The following is an 18,671-nucleotide window of genomic DNA, read 5'->3' as shown; positions in this document are numbered from 1 at the left end:
CGACACATTGAGCTCCCATAGGCTCTCACATTACCCTCCCTCCACATTCCCTACATGACGTAAGCTTCACTACCTATCCGCACTGCACATTACAATCGCCCTCGCCGGCAAACTCCCATAGAGCTCCCATAGGCTCCCATGTTAAGCGCCCACCAAATTCCCCAGTTTGCATAAGAAACCACGCTTATCCATAGAGACACAGAGACCCATAGTTCAGTTCATTTATTAGGTCTAGCCCTGTGAGGCATTCGATTCTTGAATCGGGTGCAACCACAACAAACAAAAACATGAACAATAAACGTCTTAAAGTGACTACGCGCAACAGAAAAATCCAGGAAAAACGCAGTCTTCCAGAAAAAGCACCGCGTATCAACGCTGTGTGCAAAAATCCCAGTGGGATGCAAGTCAAACAATAACAACCATAAGACAATTTAGAATACAGTTACCAGTCTAACTCTGTGTACTATAACAAACAAATATGGCTAAACCAGAACCTTTTTGAAATCACCAAAATAAAGTTCTAAAAACAATGTAACAGTGATCACAGGAACTGTGATTTCCAATTTAACAATAAACGATATACGTGACATGTACGACCAAACGTTGCAAGCCACAGCATCATGAGATGCGCATTACGACCAACAAAGTCGGCGTCTTTGAATGGACAAGCAGCACCTTGCACACCATTGGGTGGCAAAAACGTCGCCTTCCTCATGCTCACATTTCCCTATGGATGAGAGAAACCATTCATGCAGGTCTCATTGACACATTGATCAGTGCTGAGGTACCTCACCCCCATCAAGACCCTGCCCTTTCAAACATACAGGGAAGCTTGAAATCTTCGTGCAATTCTTGCGCATGATCACCATCTTCATGAAGCTATGACAGAAGATTATGTTGGTCAGTCCCCTTTCCAACTGACATAGTGATACATAGAGACCCATAGAGATACAAAGTGACCCATACAGACACACCGAGACCCATAGTGATACATAGAGACCCATAGAGATACACAGAGACCCATACAAGATACATAGTGACCCATAGAGGTACATAGTGACCCATAGAGACACAGGAAACCCATAGTGATAGAGACCCATAGAGATACACAGAGACCAGAGATAAATAGTAACCCATAGAGATACATAAAGACCCATAGTGATACATAGAAACCCATAGTGATACATAGAGACCCATAGAGATACACAGAGACCCATAGAAGATACATAGTGACCCATAGAGATACATAGTGACCCATAGAGACACAGGAAACCCATAGTGATAGAGACCCATAGAGATACACAGAGACCATAGAGATAAATAGTGACCCATAGAGATACATAGAGACCCATAGTGATACATAGAAACCCACAGAGACCCATAGAGATGCATAGAGATACACAGAGACCCATAGAGATACATAGAGACACATAGCAATACACAGAGAACCATAGTGATACAGTAAGGGAAAAAAGTATTTGATCCCCTGCTGATTTTGTACGTTTGCCGACTGACAAAGAAATTATCAGTCTAAATTTTAATGGTAGGTTTATTTGAACAGTGAGACAGAATAACAACAAAAAAATCCAGAAAAACGCATGTTAAAAATGTTATAAATTGATTTGCATTTTAATGAGGGAAATAAGTATTTGACCCATCTGCAAAACATGGCAGTACTTGGTGGCAAAACCCTTGTTGGCAATCACAGAGGTCAGACGTTTCTTGTAGTTGGCCACCAGCTTTGCACACATCTCAGGAGAGATTTTGTCCCACTCCTCTTTGCAGATCTTCTCCAAGTCATTAAGGTTTCGAGGCTGATATTTGGCAACTCGAACCTTCAGCTCCCTCCACAGATTTTCTATGGGATTAAGGTCTGGAGACTGGCAAGGCCACTCCAGGACCTTAATGTGCCTCTTCTTGAGCCACTCCTTTGTTGCCTTGGCCGTTTATTGTGGGTCATTGTCATGCTGGAATACCAATCACGACCCATTTTCAATGCCCTGGCTGAGGGAAGGAGGTTCTCCCCCACGATTTGACGGTACATGGCCCCGTCCATCCTCCCTTTGATGCGGTGAGAGGGGGTCAAATACTTATTTCCCTCATTAAATTGCAAATCAATTTATAACATTTTTGACATGCGTTTTTCTGGATTTTGTTGTTGTTATACTGTCTCTCACTGTTCAAACTGTGATTTCCAAAGAGCTCCAAAATGGAGCTCTTTGGCATCAACTCAACTCGCCGTGTTTGGAGGAGGGGGAATGCTGCCTATGACCCCAAGAACACCATCCCCACCGTCAAACATGGAGGTGGAAACATTATGCTTTGGGGGTGTGTTTTCTGCTAAGGGGACAGGACAACTTCACCGCATCAAAGGGACGATGGACGGGGTCATGTACCGTCAAATCTTGGGTGAGAACCTCCTTCCCTCAGACAGGACATTGAAAATGGGTCGTGGATGGGTATTCCAGCATGACAATGACCCAAAACACACGGCCAAGGCAACAAAGGAGTGGCTCAAGAAGAAGCACATTAAGGTCCTGGAGTGGCCTAGCCAGTCTCCAGACCTTAATCCCATAGAAAATCTGTGGAGGGAGCTGAAGGTTCGAGTTGTCAAACGTCAGCCTCGAAACCTTAATGACTTCGAGAAGATCTGCAAAGAGGAGTGGGACAAAATCCCTCCCGAGATGTGTGCAAACCTGGTGGCCCACTACAAGAAACGTCTGACCACTGTGCTTGCCAACAACGTTTTTGCCACCAAGCACTAAGTCATGATTTGCAGAGGGGTCAAATACTTATTTCCCTCATTAAAATTAAACTAAATTTATAACATTTTGACATGCGTTTTTCTGGATTTTGTTGTTGTTATTCTGTCTCACTGTTCAAATGAACCTACCATTAAAATTATAGACTGATCATTTCTTCGTCAGTGGGCAAACGTACAAAATCTGCAGGGGATCAAATACGCTTTCCCTCACTGTAGAGACCCATAGAGATACATATATATCGATAGAGACACACAATGATACATAGATACAGAGACACATAGAGACACACAGAGGCCAATAGAGATACAAAGAGAATCATGGAGTCCGAAAGGGATACATAGAGTTTGACAGGGACCTATACAGACACATAGTGACCCATACAGACAGACACATAGAGACCAATAGTAAACATAGTGACCCATAGAGACCCATACACATAGGTAGAGACTGATAGAGACACACAGAGATCAAGGAATACACAGAGACACAGAGAGACCCACAAAGAACCATAGAGACACACAGAGACCCATAGAGATACATAGAAACCAATAATTATACAAATGACCCATAGTGATAAATAGAGACCCATAGAGATATGCAGAGACCCACAGAGATACATAGAGACCCATAGAAATACACAGAGACCCAAAAATACCCAAAGAGAACCACAGTGATACAGAGACCGAATGAGACACAGGGAGATCCAGAGATACAGAGACCCATAGTGATATATAGAAACCCATAGGGACACACAAAGACCCATAGTGATACATAAAGACCCATAGAGATACATAGAGATCGATAGAGACACAGAGATCTAGAGATAGACCCATAGACATACACATAGACCGATAGAGAAACACAGAGGGCCCAACGTGATACACAGAGACCCATAGAGATACATAGAAACCTAAAGTGAGACATAGAGACCCATAGAGATACATATAGATCGATAGAGACACACAGAGACACATAGAGACACACAGAGCCCCATAGAGACACACAGAGACCCATAGAGATACAAAGAAAGTCATGGACTCCGAAAGGGATACATAGAGTCTGACATGGACACATTGAGTCCGACAGGGACCTATAGAGATACATAGTGACCCATACAGACACATAGAGACCACTAGTAAACATAGTGACCCATAGAGACCCATACAAATACACAGACAGATAGAGGCACACAGAAATCCATGGATACAGAGACACATAGAGACACACAGAGACCCATACAGATACATAGAGACCGATAGAGACACACAGAGATCCATAGATACACAGAGACACATAGAGACACACAGAGACCCATACATATACATAGTGACCGATAGAGACACACAGAGATCCAGAGATACACAGAGCCCCATAATGATACATAGAGACCCATAGAGATACAGAGACTGACAGGGACACAGAGACCCATCCAGATACATGGAGACCGAAAGAGACACACAGATATCCATGGAAACACAGAGACCCATAGAGACCCAGAATGTTACATATAGACCCATAGAGATACATATAGACCCATAGAGACACACAGAGATTCAGAGATACACAGAGACCCATAGAGACACAGAGACCCATAGTCATACATAGAGACCACCAGAGACCCACAGACACCCAGAGACACACACAGAGACCCACAACGATACATAGAGACCCAAATACTAAACTAAACGATATACATTTTAAAAGGTAAGGAGCTATGTAGCGCTGGATATTACAAACGAAAGAAGCTCAACCAAGTGGCTGATAACATCATCATCATCATCGTGTGGAAATGTATAGACACCCAAAGAGACTCAGACTCACCATACAGAGACCCACACACTCACCACAAAGAGACCCACAGACTCAACACACAGAGACCCGTAGACTCACCACACACAGACACACACAGACTGACCACAAGCAGACAGACACAGACTCACCTCACACATAGACCCACAGACTCATCACACAGAGAACCACAAACTCACCACACAGAGACCCACACACTCACCACAGAGACCCACAGACTCACCACACAGACTCACCACACAGAGACACACAGACTCACCACAAATATACCCACACACTCACCACACTGAAATCCACACACTCACCACACAGAGACCAACAGACTCATCACACTGAGACCCACAGATTCACCACACAGATACCCACACGCTCACCACACCGAGACCCACAGACTCATCACACAGAGACCCACAGATTCACCTCACACAGAGACCCGTAGACTCACCACACACAGACACACACAGACTCACCACACACAGACACATACAGACTCGCCTCACACAGACACACACAGAGACCCACAGACTCACCTCAGACAGAGACCCACAGACTCACCACACAGAGACCCATAGACTCACAACACAGACACAGAGAAACCCACACTCACCACACCGAGACGTACAGACTCACAACACAGAGACCCGCAGACTCACCTCACACAGAGACCCGCAGACTCACCACACACAGACACACACAAACTCACCAAATAGAGACCCACAGACTCATCACACAGAGACCCACAGACTCATCACACAGGGACCCACAAACTCACCTCACACAGAGAACCACAATCTCACCTCACACAGACACAGACAGACTCACCACACACAGACTCGCCTCACACAGACACACACAGAGACCCACAGACTAACCACACAGAGACCCACAGACTCACTACACAGACACAGAGAAACCCACACTCACCACAACGAGACCTACAGACTCATCACACAGACACACACAGACTCACGACACACAGACACACACAGAATCACCACACACAGACACACACAGAGACCCACAGACTCACTTCACACAGAGACCCACAGACTCACCACACACAGACACCCACAGACTCACCTCACACAGAGCCCCTTGTCGGCATCTTCAGGCTGAGTTGACCTCGAGGAGGCCCAGACAGGGTTCAGATTTTTCCCGCCATCGCCGTCATTCGCCCCGACCAGAAGCGGAAGCAGAAGCTGGGGGTGGAGGTGGGGGGTCGACAAAAGAGGAGGGGCGGGAGGCGGCTTACGGGGGAGTGGTTTCGCACCGTCACGTCACTCGGAGGGGCGTGGCTGAAGGGGGCGTGGTAACGTCCCTCGCAGTGTGACAGCACCGGTGACGTCGCAATCACCACGTGCTTCCTCAGAGTACGAGACGGGCATGACGGAGACGGCAGCTTCTTAAACTTCAGCTGCTTCAGCTTTATCATCGTCGCCTTTCGAACAACTTCTGCTGAAGCCATCCGAGCAAAACTATTGACGAGGTGAGTTGTGTGGGTTCCTGGTGAGTGTGTGGGTCCGTGTTGTGGGTTCCTGGTGAGTGTGTGGGTCCATCTTGTGGGTTCCTGGTGAGTGTGTGGGTCCATGTTGTGGGTTCGTGGTGAGTGTGTGGGTCGGTGTTGTGGGTTGGTGGTGATTGTGTGGGTCCGTTTTGTGGGTTCCTGGTGAGTTTGTGGGTTGGTGTTGTGGGTTCGTGGTGAGTGTGTGGGTCCGTGTTGTGGGTTCGTGGTGAGTGTGTGGGTCCGTGTTGTGGGTCCGTGGTGAGTGGGTGGGTCGGTGTTGTGGGTTCCTGGTGAGTTTGTGGGTTGGTGGTGGGGGTTCGTGGTGAGTGTGTGGGTCCGTGTTGTGGGTTCGTGGTGAGTGTGTTGGTTCGTGTTGTGGGTTCCTGGTGAGTTTGTGGATTGGTGTTGTGGGTTCGTGGTGAGTGTGTGGGTCTGTGTTGTGGGTTCATGGTGAGTGTGTGGTTCCGTGTTATGGGTCCATGGTGAGTGTGTGGGTCGGTGTTGTGGGTTCGTGGTGAGTGTGTGGGTCCGTTTTGTGGGTTCCTGGTGAGTTTGTGGGTTGGTGTTGTGGGTTCGTGGTGAGTGTGTGGGTCCGTGTTGTGGGTTCGTGGTGAGTGTGTGGATCCGTGTTGTGGGTTCCTGGTGAGTTTGTGGGTTGGTGTTGTGGGTTCGTGGTGAGTGTGTGGGTCCGTGTTGTGGGAACGTGGTGAGTGTGTGGGTCCGTATTGTGAGTTCATGTTGAGTGTGTGGGTCCGTGTTGTGGGTTCCTGGTGAGTTTGTGGATTGGTGTTGTGGGTTCGTGGTGAATGTGTGGGTCTGTGTTGTGGGTTCGTGGTGTGTGGGTCCGTTTTTTAGGTTCCTGGTGAGTGTGTGGGTCGGTGTTGTGGGTTCGTGGTGAGTGTGTGGGTCGGTGTTGTGGGTTCGTGGTGAGTGTGTGGGTCCGTGTTGTGGGTTCCTGGTGAGTTTGTGGGTTGGTGTTGTGGGTTCGTGGTGAGTGTGTGGGTCCATGTTGTGGGTTCGTGGTGAGTGTGTGGGTCCGTGATGTGGGTTCCTAGTGAGTGTGTGGGTCAGTGTTGTGGGTTCTTGGAGTGTGTGGGTCCGTTTTGTGGGTTCCTGGTGAGTGTGTGGGTCAGTGTTGTGGGTTTGTGGTGAGTGTGTGGGTCCGTATTGTGGGTTCGTGGTGAGTGTGTGGGTCAGTGTTGTGGGTTCCTGGTGAGTGTGTGGGTCAGTGTTGTGGGTTCGTAGTGAGTGTGTGGGTCCGTGTTGTGGGTCCTTCTTGTGGGTTCCTGGTGAGTGTGTGGGTCCGTGGTGAGTGTGTGGGTCCGTGGTGAGGATGTAGGTGCGTGGTGAGTGTGTGGGTCCATGTTGTGAGTTCGTGGTGAGTGTGTGGGTCCGTATTGTGAGTTCATGTTGAGTTTGTGGGTCCGTGTTGTGGGTTCCTGGTGAGTTTGTGGATTGGTGTTGTGGGTTTGTGGTGAGTGTGTGGGTCTGTGTTGTGGGTTCGTGGTGTGTGGGTCCGTTTTTTAGGTTCCTGGTGAGTGTGTGGGTCGGTGTTGTGGGTTCGTGGTGAGTGTGTGGGTCGGTGTTGTGGGTTCGTGGTGAGTGTGTGGGTCCGTGTTGTGGGTTCCTGGTGAGTTTGTGGGTTGGTGTTGTGGGTTCGTGGTGAGTGTGTGGGTCCATGTTGTGGGTTCGTGGTGAGTGTGTGGGTCCGTGATGTGGGTTCCTAGTGAGTGTGTGGGTCAGTGTTGTGGGTTCGTGGAGTGTGTGGGTCCGTTTTGTGGGTTCCTGGTGAGTGTGTGGGTTAGTGTTGTGGGTTTGTGGTGAGTGTGTGGGTCCGTATTGTGGGTTCGTGGTGAGTGTGTGGGTCGTTTTGTGGGTTCCTGGTGAGTGTGTGGGTCAGTGTTGTGGGTTCGTAGTGAGTGTGTGGGTCCGTGTTGTGGGTCCTTCTTGTGGGTTCCTGGTGAGTGTGTGGGTCCGTGGTGAGTGTGTGGGTCCGTGGTGAGGATGTAGGTGCGTGGTGAGTGTGTGGGTCCATGTTGTGAGTTCGTGGTGAGTGTGTAGGTCCGTGACCCATAGAGATACATAGAGATAAATAGAGATACATAGAGACCCATAGTGATACACAGAGGACCAGAGAAACATAGAGACCGACAGGGACACATAGAGACCCATAGATATACATAGAGACCGATAGAGACACAAAGATATCCAGAGATACACAGAGACCAATAGAGAAATATAGAAACCCATAAAGATACAAAGTGACCCATAGAGACAAACAAGGAGCCATAGTGATACATAGAGACCCATAGAGATATGTAGAGACCCACAGAGATACATATAGACCCATAGAGATACATAGAGACCCATTAATACAGAGACCAAATGAGACACAGAGAGATCCAGAGATACACAGAGACCCATAGTGATACATAGAAACCTATAGGGACACACAGAGACCCATAGTGATACATAAAGACCCATAGAGACACACAGAGGCCCATAGAGATAGATAGAGACCGAAAGAGACACACAAAAATCCATACATACACAGAGACATATAGAGACACACAGAGACCCATAGAGATACAAAGAGAATCATGGACTCCAAAAGGGATACATAGAGTCCGACAGGGACACATTGAGTCGGACAGGGACCTATAGAGATACATATTGACCCATACAGATACATAGAGACCACTAGTAAACATAGTGACCCATACAAATAGAGACCGATAGAGACACACAAATATGCATAGATACACAGAGACACATAAAGACACACAGAGACCCATATAGATACATAGAGACCGATAAAGACACACAGAGATCCATAGATACATAGAGACACACAGAGACCCATAGAGATACATAGAGACCCATAATGATACATAGAGATACATAGAGACTGACAGGGAGACATTGAGACCCATCGAGATACATGGAGACCGATAGAGACACACAGAGATCTAGGGATACACAGAGACCCATAGAGACACAGAGATCCTTAGTCATACATAGAGACCCTCAGAGACCCGCAGACACCCAGAGAGACACACACAGAGAACTACAAAGATGCATAGAAACCCAAATACTAAACTAAACGATATAGATTTTTCCAGGTAACGAGATATGTAGTGCTGGCTATGACAAATGACAGAAGCTCAACCAAGTAGCTGATAACATCATCATCATCGTGTGTAAATGTATAGACACCCACAGAGACTCAGACTCAACATACAGAGACCCACACAATCACCACACAGAGACCCACACACTCACCACACAGAGACCCACACACACACACTCAGCACAGAGACCGACAGACTCACCATACAGAGACCCACACACTCACCACACTGAAACACACACACACTCCCCACACAGAGACCCACAAACTCATCACACAGAGACCCACAGACTCACCACACTAAGACCCACACACTCACCACACGGAGACCCACAGACTCACAACACAGACACAGAGAGATCCACACTCACCACACTAAGACCTGCAAACTCACAATACAGAGACCCACAAACTCACCTCACAAAAAGACCCACATTCACCTCACACAGACACTCACGGACTCACGATACCGAGATCCACAGACTCACCTCACACAGACACACACAGACCGACAGACTCACCACACTCACCTCACACACACACCCACAAACTCACCTCACACAGACACCCACAGACTCACCACACACAGACAACAACAATCGCCATTCGCCACTAAGTGGCGGTGACGTCACCACGACGCTTGTGCCAGGCTGTGTGCACCCTGAGGCCACGTGAAGTGTCGAACGCCCGCTGGCAGGAGGTCAAGGGGCAGACCCAGGTGCCACGGGTCGACTGACTGAGATGACTGGCTGATGCACCACCTGTGCCCCCTACTGTGCCAACCTGCAGTGCTTTAGCCACCCGGCGCTCCGCTCGTTGTTCTGAGCGTCGCTCCTCCGCCCTCCGTTGTTGTTGGAGGGCGACTGCCTCCAACTGCCCAGTAGCGTCCTTCACGAGCCTCCTCCACAGAGGACGATCTTGACACCGCTGGTACCAGTCATCGGCAAGTCCACTCAGCTCCACGTCCTCCTGTACCACGTCACTCCATCTCTTCTCTAGCCCGTGCTGCGCCCGCTTAGCCCCCTCAATCCGGCCGAACAAAAGCTGTTTCGGCATGCGGTGGCTGGGCATGCGGGCTACATGACCCAGCCATCGCAGCCTTCCCCGCCGGAGGAGCTCACCGATGGGACCTTGCCCAGATCTTTCAAGGATTTGTGAGCTCCTCACACAATCCAGTTTGGTTAAACCCAGGATGGATCGTAGGCAGGCCAGCCTAAATGTTTCTAACCGGCAAAGATGTTCCATTAGGGGGGCCCACGTTTCGCAAGCGTAGAGAAGGGAGGGAATGACCGTGGCCGAGAAGACCTGAAGCTTAGTGCGGAGCGACAGACCAGGTAGCTTCCACACAGCGTTACGCAACCGACAGACACAGACAGACACAGACACACACAGACACAAACACCCACAGACCCACCTCACACAGACACCTACAAACTCACCTCACACGGACACACACAGACTCACCTCACACAGACACCCACAAACTCACCACACAGAGACCCACAGACTCACCACACACAGACACCCACAGAGACCCACAGACTCGCAACACACAGAGACCCACAGAGACCCACAGAGACGTACAGACTCACCACCCAAAGAGACCCACAGACTCACCTCACACAGACACACACAACAACAACAACCGCCATTCGCCACTAAGTGGCGGTGACGTCACCACGATGCTTGTGCCAGGCTATGTGCACCCTGAGGCCACGTGAAGTGTCGAACGCCCGCTGGCAGGAGGTCACGGGGCAGACCCAGGTGCCACGGGTCGACTGACTGAGATGACTGGCTGATGCACCACCTGTGCCCCCTACTGTGCCAACCTGCTGTGCTTTAGCCACCCGGCGCTCCGCTCGTTGTTGTGAGCGTCGCTCCTCCGCCCTCCGTTGTTGTTGGAGGGCGACTGCCTCCAACTGCCCAGTAGCATCCTTCACGAGCCTCCTCCACAGAGGCCGATCTTGACACCGCTGGTACCAGTCATCGGCAAGTCCACTCAGCTCCACGTCCTCCTGTACCACATCACTCCATCTCTTCTCTAGCCCGTGCCGCGCCCGCTTAGCCCCCTCAATCCGGCCAAACAAAAGCTGTTTCGGCATGCGGTGGCTGGGCATGCGGGCTACATGACCCAGCCATCGCAGCCTTGCCTGCCGGAGGAGCTCACCGATGGGACCCTGCCCAGATCTTTCAAGGATGTGTGAGCTCCTCACACAATCCAGTCTGGTTAAACCCAGGATGGATCGTAGGCAGACCAGCCTAAATGTTTCTAACCGGCGAAGATGTTCCATTAGGGGGGTCCACGTTTCGCAAGCGTAGAGAAGGGAGGGAATGACCGTGGCCGAGAAGACCTGAAGCTTAGTGCGGAGCGACAGACCAGGTAGCTTCCACACAGCGTTACGCAACCGATGAAAAGATATTGCCGCTCGACTGATTCGGAGTGAGACCTCTGCTGTTAAACTGGAGCCAGTCATAAGCACACTGCCCAGGTATGGGAAACTCTCCACTCTCTCCACAACTGCCCCATCACCGATTGGGAGTTGTGGGGGTTGAGTGTCCGATGGTACAAAATACCCAGGCAGGTGCTTAGTTTTGGTGGGGCTGATGGTAAGGCCCCACCTCTTAGTGGCACACTCCAGTCTCAGCAGCAGCGTCTCCAACTCCTCCTCTGACTGAGCAGCTATTACCAAGTCATCAGCATACATAACGTGGTTGAGCAATAGGGAGCCATCCCTTGACCGCACCCGGGCATCGATTAGCCTCCCATTATATCTGTACCATATGGAGATTCCCCCGGTACAGCTATTGAAGGCTTCACGAACTACGTGGTCAAAATAGATGTTAAATAATGTGGGAGCCAGAGGACATCCCTGTCGCACCCCAAGGTGTACAGGGAATGGCTCTGACTCCCGGCCACGTAGTTTTACCCGGGCCCGTTCACCATCATGAAGGTCTTTAATGATCGTGAGCAGAGGGTCAGGTACTCCAAAAGCACGAAGAACGACCCAGAGCCCAGGCCTACTGATGGTATCATAGGCCTTGACCAGGTCAATAAAGCAGAGATGTAGGTCTTGTTGGAATTCCCTACACCTCTGCTGTAGCAGACGGACAGAAAATATGGCATCTGTGCAGGACCGCCCTTTCCTGAAACCGCATTGGGGCTCCGCAAGCCTCTCCTCAGCGTGCCTGGCAAGGCGATGCTGAATAATCCTTGCCAGGACCTTTCCCGGCACACTGAGGAGTGAGATGCCCCTGTAGTTGTTACAGTCTGTGCGGTCCCCCTTCTTAAAAAGGAGGACCACCAGGGCATCCTTCCAATCCTGCGGAACCCGTCCAGTGGTCCAGACTGTTGTTATGATGTCATATAGGGCAGTCTGTGCACAAACGCCACCCTCCCTCAGCATTTCGCTTGGGAGATCATCTCTGCCCGCTGCCTTTCCTGGTCTCAGACTCCGGATCGCCTTCAATACTTCCTCAGCAGATGGCACCTCAGCCAGCCACTCACAGGGGGTGACTTCATCCAATATTTGAGGCACCGCAGCCTCAGCAGGGTCATCCTCACTTTGTGCCACGATGTTTTCCTGGCTGAGGGATTTTCCCTCCCCCAGGACCTCACAGAAATGCTCAGCAAATCTGCGAACCTGTTCCTGGGGGTCGGAAATTGGATCACCGTTTTTTCCCCTAATGATGGTAATAGGTGTGGCGCTGCAGGTTACTTTTTTGATGGAGTTAAATAGAGATTTGTGATCACGGGCCACTGAGGCAGACTCCATCTCCTCAGCAACCCGCGACCACCACCCATCCTTGCAGCGCCTCACGGCTCTCCGAACCTCCGAGCGAAGGCTGCGGTAAGCCTCCTCATTCTCTGATGTGGGATTCTGTAGCCGATGACAGTGGGCCTGTCGCTTTTTCTCAACCATCGTGAACAACTCCTCTGTCATCCAGGGTGTCTGGGGAGGTCTGGACCGCGTACCCAAAGCAGCCATTGCAGCTGCATGAGTCACAGTCCTAAACCTCGCCCATTTACCCTCGACATCAGGAGGAGTCGGGGACGATGCCAATCCCAGCCGCAAGCGATGATGAAATTCTCGCTTGCAACTTTCATCAGATAACTGAGACCAGGCCACTTTAGGTTGGAATGGGGTCCTGGGTGTACACCCACCACCGGAGTGGAAGAATGGCAGGCGCATCTTACAGATGACTAGTCGATGGTCAGAGGGTAGATCAGCTCCACGGTAGGTCCTGGTGTCAAGGACATGGGCTCGCATTCGCTGGTCCGTCACTATGTAGTCCAGCAGATGTTCTTGCTTGGACCCGGCATGCATCCATGATGTTGTGTGGATGCGCCGATGCCGGAACAGCGTGTTGGTAATTACAAGCCCATGGGCTGCACAAAAATCTAGCAGCCTCCTACCGTTGTTATTGAGCTGATCTGGCCCATGCCCTCCAATCACTCCAGACCAGGTGCCGGTATCATGACCAACTCGGGCATTGAAGTCACCCAACATGATGACTCTATCCCGAGGGGCCACTTTAGCCAGCACCTGTGACAGGAGGTCATAGAAGGCATCTGACTCATCGGCTTTGCCTGCATCCCTCCACGGATGTTCATCTTCGGTGGGGGCATAAGTAACCACGACCACCATTCCTCGCCTCCGGTTGATGGGAAGGCGAGCCCAAAGTAGCCTGGGGCTTACAGCTTCCCACACCTCACCGCCACGCTCCCACGCCCCCTTCATTCTTTTGTTCAAAAGAAGACCCACACCCTGTTGTTTGGCAGTCTGCTGCCCCGAGTAGAGGACTGTCCACCCCTCATGGTGGCAGGAGCCAGAGCCGGTCCACCGGACCTCCTGAATGCCGCATAGATCCAGGCGGTACCGGTCCAGCTCCCGACAGAGGAGTGGCAGCCTCTCCTCTGCAGTGAGCGTTCGAACATTCCACGTGGCCAACCGTAGTGGCTTTTCGTTGTTTCTGGAGTAGCCCCGAGGGTAGGTATTCAATCTCCTGGCTCCGCCAATTGGGGTTTGGCCAGGAGACGTCATAGACGCCTGGCCCCCCGGGGCCTCCGGCACAAGCTTAGTTGTTACATATTTCTAAGACACACACAGACTCACCTCACACAGACACACACAGAGACCCACAGACTCACCTCACACAGACACACACAGACACACACAGATACACACAGACTCACCTCACACAGACACACACAGACACACACAGACACACACAGACTGACCTCACACAGACACACACAGACTCACCTCACACAGAGCCCCGTGTCGGCATCTTCAGGCTGAGTCAACCTCGAGGATGCCCAGACAGGGTTCAGATTTTTCCCGCCATTCGCCCCGACCGGAAGCGGAAGTAGAAGCTGGGGGTGGAGGTGGGGGTCGCCGAAAGAGGCGGGGCGGGAGGCGGCTTCCGGGGGCGTGGTCTCGCACTGGCACGTCACTCGTAGGGGCGTGGCTGACAGCAACGGTGACGTCGCAACACCACGTGCTTCCTCACAGTTCGAGACGGGAGTGAAGGAAACGGCCGCTTCTCAAATTTCAGCTGCTTCAGCTTCATCATCTTCGTCCAACTTCTGCTGAAGCCATCCGTGCCAAACCTTTGACGAGGTGAGTGTGTGGGCTCGTGGTGAGTGTGTGGGTCGGTGTTGTGGGCTCGTGGTGAGTGTGTGGGTCCGTGGTGAGTGTGTAGATCCATGTTGTGGGTTCGTGGTGAGTGTGTCGGTCCGTCTTGTGGGTTTGTGTTAAGTTTGTAGGTCCGTGTTGTTGCTTATTTGTGAGGCTGGGTCCGTGGTGAGGATGTGAGTCCATGTGAGTTTGTGGTGATAATGTGAGTCCGTGTTGTGTGTTCGTGGTGAGGATGGGGGGTTCCTGTTGGGGGGATGTAGGACAGTGGTGAGGATGTGAGTTCGTGTTGTGACTCTCTACACCATCTCCACCCCCTCCCACCCCCCCCCCCCCCCACTCACAGCTTTCCACACAGAGACCTTGGGGACTGCTGCGTGAGCAAAGCCACTCTGAGCATCAGCACCATGGAGGTACGCATGGGCCCCTACACTCGACTTACTAACACCACCAGCACTTACGAACACCACCCACACTTACGACACCACCCACACTTACAAACACCACCCACACTTATGAACGAGCTTCCATGAAATATATATTTTTTAACATCGACTTACAACTAGCACTTGCGAACCGAACCGTGGAACGATCCTCCGCGAGATGTAGTGAGTGTTTGTGATGCCTGTACACTACTCTGTGGCACCATGGTGGCTATGAGATGTTAACAACCTCACTTGGTATACAGGAGGTCGTGGGTTCGACCCCGACCCTGAGGCCTACTGTTTATTTGACGTCTGTGTGTGTAGAGGAGCCTACTCCCAATATTGTTTTCGTGTATGTATGTGCGTGTAGACGAGCCAAGCTGGAGCGAGAAGGAGGGAGGGAGTCTCTGACAACACGTGGAGCGCGCTGTCAGCAGCCGGCACCGGCCCTATCCGCAGTAAATCGCCTCGAGGTGAGAACAGCAGTGAGCAAACATGTCCATCGGTGAATGGGGGGAAGTCACTACCGCCATTTTGCATGGAGGACTTCACGGTGGCCATGTTGCTTAGGGGACTTTATGGCAGCCATGTTGCACGGGTGACTTCATTGTGGCAATTTTGCATGGGGGATGTCACGGCAGCCATGTTGCATGGGGTAAATTACTATGGCCATGTTGCATGGGGGACGTCACTCTGGACATGTTACGTGGGGGATTTCACGGTGGCCATGATGCATGGCAGTCTATAGGATGGCCACGTTGCATGAGGGATATCACAGCGGCCATGTTGCATGGGGGTTGTCATGGTGGCCATGTGAGATGGGGGATGTCACGGCAGCAATGTTGCGTGAGGGATGTAACTTCGGCTATGTTGCAAGGGGGACTTTATTGCGGCCATGTTGCATGAGGGCTGTCCTGATGGCCATGTTGCATGGGGGATGTCACGTCAGCCATATTGGATGGGGGTTGTCATGGTGGGCATGTTACATGGGTATATAGTATTTGGCTGCCGCGATATATTTCCACGTGATGATGATGATGATATCAGCCACTTCGGTGGGGCCTTACCTGCCAATATAAGAAAATATATATACATATAGTTTAGTTTTACAATGGGTCCCTCTGGGTGTCTATTGTTCGATATGAGCATGGATCTCTGTGGGTCTCTATGGATCTATATAAGTATGGGTCTCTATGGGTCTCTGTGGGTCTCTATGGTTCGATACGAGTATGGGTTTCTGTGGGTCTCTGTGGGTCTGAGTTGAGTGATGAGTCTCCACGTGAATATGTTGATGAGGATGACGATGTAGCTCTTACCTGGCATGTAAAAAAAACAGAATAGTTCAAAGTTTAGTTGTTGTTGTCACGTGTGCAGAGATCCTGGATCTCTTTGGGCCCTTGCTGAGTCATCGCCAGAAGCTGGAGCTGGCGGCCATGAAACAAGTATGGTTCTTCACTGTGGACAAGGTCGGCAAACCCCGGGGCGGCAACAACAACGACAGCTACGACGACGAAAACAACAACTACATCCCTGTGAGTCTCACAGAGATACAGAGATACCCACAGAGACCCAAAGAGACACCCATAGATACCCACAGAGACCCAAAGAGACACCCACAGAGACACCCACAGAGACACCCATAGAGACCCACAGAGACCCAAAGAGACACCCACAGAGACCCACAGAGACACCCATAGAGACCCACAGAGACCCACTCCTATTGAGACCCACAGAGGCACCCAAAGAGACACCATTAGACACCCACAGAGGTTTTTGTTGGGTTAGAAGGCATGAGTATAAATTTCTAATCTGCCACCACCACAAGACACAGACAGTCAGTTAAGGTTTTGTGTTATGGGTTTCTGGGGGTCTCTGTGGGTGTCTAAGGATCTGTGTGGGTCTTTGTTGGTCTGAGTGTCTGTGGGTCTCTCTGGGTCTCTCAGGATATGGGTCTCTGTGTATGTGTTAAAGTTATTTCACGCCGTATGTAGCAAACTTTGGCTAATCCACTCACTATAACGTCGGCCACAGTGGCCAGGAGATGTTAACTCCCTCGCCTGGTATACAGAAGGTCGTGGGTTGGATACCGACCCTGACGCCTGCTGTATATTTGGAGTTTGCATCTCTATCTCTCTCCGTGGTTGCGTGGATTTCTCTCCGGGTCCCCCATTTTCTTTCCTTCCACATTTATAATCAACGTCACCACACGTTGAGAGCAATTGGCTTCCGCTATACATTTCAACACGGTGGTAATGATAAGGCCACTTCGTTGAGCAATGATTTGAGATGGCCAGGTCGCTTTTGAACAAGAAGAGTTACATAGCAGCTCAGTGGTGGAGCCTTTAACAGCATAACAATAGGCTGCAGCCTTTCTGGAAATAAAACACATGCTGGTGGTGAACATCCAAACAACAACATGCTCTGATAATATGTGGCATTGCCTTTGAAACTGATTAGTCTACACCAGAGAGAACAGCCTTCTTTCGGGCCTAGTCTCAATACCTGGGTCTCACCACCAGTTGTTCGCCACCAGTGTCTCACTACCAGTGTCTCATTACCTGTATCTCACTACCTGTCTCACCACCAGTGTCTCGCCACCAGTGTCTCGCCACCAGTTTCTCGCCACCAGCGTCTCGCCACCAGCGTCTCACAACCAGCATCTCACAACCTGCGTCTCACCACCAGTGTCTCACCACCAGTGTCTCACCACCAGTGTCTCATTACCTGTATCTCACTACCTGTCTCACCACCAGTGTCTCACCCCCAGTGTCTCATCACCAGTGTCTCACCACCAGTGTCTCACTCCCCGTGTCTCACTACCCAGTGTTAGATGGATAAACGCAAAAAGGCGAACAACTCCCCCAAGTTTTAACGCAATTTGGTATTCTTGGGTCTTTCGGTAAAGTAACATACTTTAGATAGGTTCAAAGAAAATAAAAAAAAATAACAGGAAGACGACCGCTTGCATTGCGATCGAAATGTTGTAGTTTTCTGTTATTTTTTATTATTTTCTTTGAACCTATCTACGTGACTTTACCAAAAGACCCAAGAATATTAATTCCTGCAGTCACGAAAGCGTTAAGTCAAGCATTCGGCAGTTTAACGAAACATTTATACATTTCCGCGATCTAACACCCAAGCAAAATGAAACCTCCGTGGTAGATAATGGCGGTCCTGGAAGCCCCGACTGCTGCTGCCACCACCGAGCGTTAGGCTCGGTGGTGGCAGCTCCGATTGCGATGACTCTGACTACAGGCCTCCGCCTCCTCCTTCGCCTCCTAGGTCTGCAAGGAACAGCTCCACTACCGTTATGAGGTGCAGAAGATGATCGGTGAGGGAGGCCAGGGCCTGGTGCTGCAGTGCCTCGACCACAAAACCAAAACGCTCGTGGCCGTCAAGATG

General features: G+C 50.6%; 1 long non-coding RNA gene across 1 annotated transcript; it reads right to left on the bottom strand.

Moving 5' to 3' along the window:
- Positions 1-207: 207 nt before the first annotated feature.
- LOC142907591 (uncharacterized) lies at positions 208-6,168 on the bottom strand. Its single transcript, XR_012931109.1, has 2 exons — positions 5,655-6,168; positions 208-879 (listed from the first exon to the last, which is right to left on the bottom strand). It is a non-coding gene; the product is annotated as an uncharacterized LOC142907591 (long non-coding RNA).
- Positions 6,169-18,671: the final 12,503 nt, after the last annotated feature.

This window comes from Petromyzon marinus, chromosome 80 (assembly GCF_048934315.1).
Source record: "Petromyzon marinus isolate PM22_M1 ecotype Great Lakes invasive population chromosome 80, UKy_Petmar_22M1.pri1.0, whole genome shotgun sequence".
Classification (NCBI taxonomy): Eukaryota; Metazoa; Chordata; class Hyperoartia; order Petromyzontiformes; family Petromyzontidae; genus Petromyzon; species Petromyzon marinus.
The sequence above is the reverse complement of the archived record's forward strand: the minus strand, read 5'-3'. Positions and strand labels throughout refer to the sequence as shown.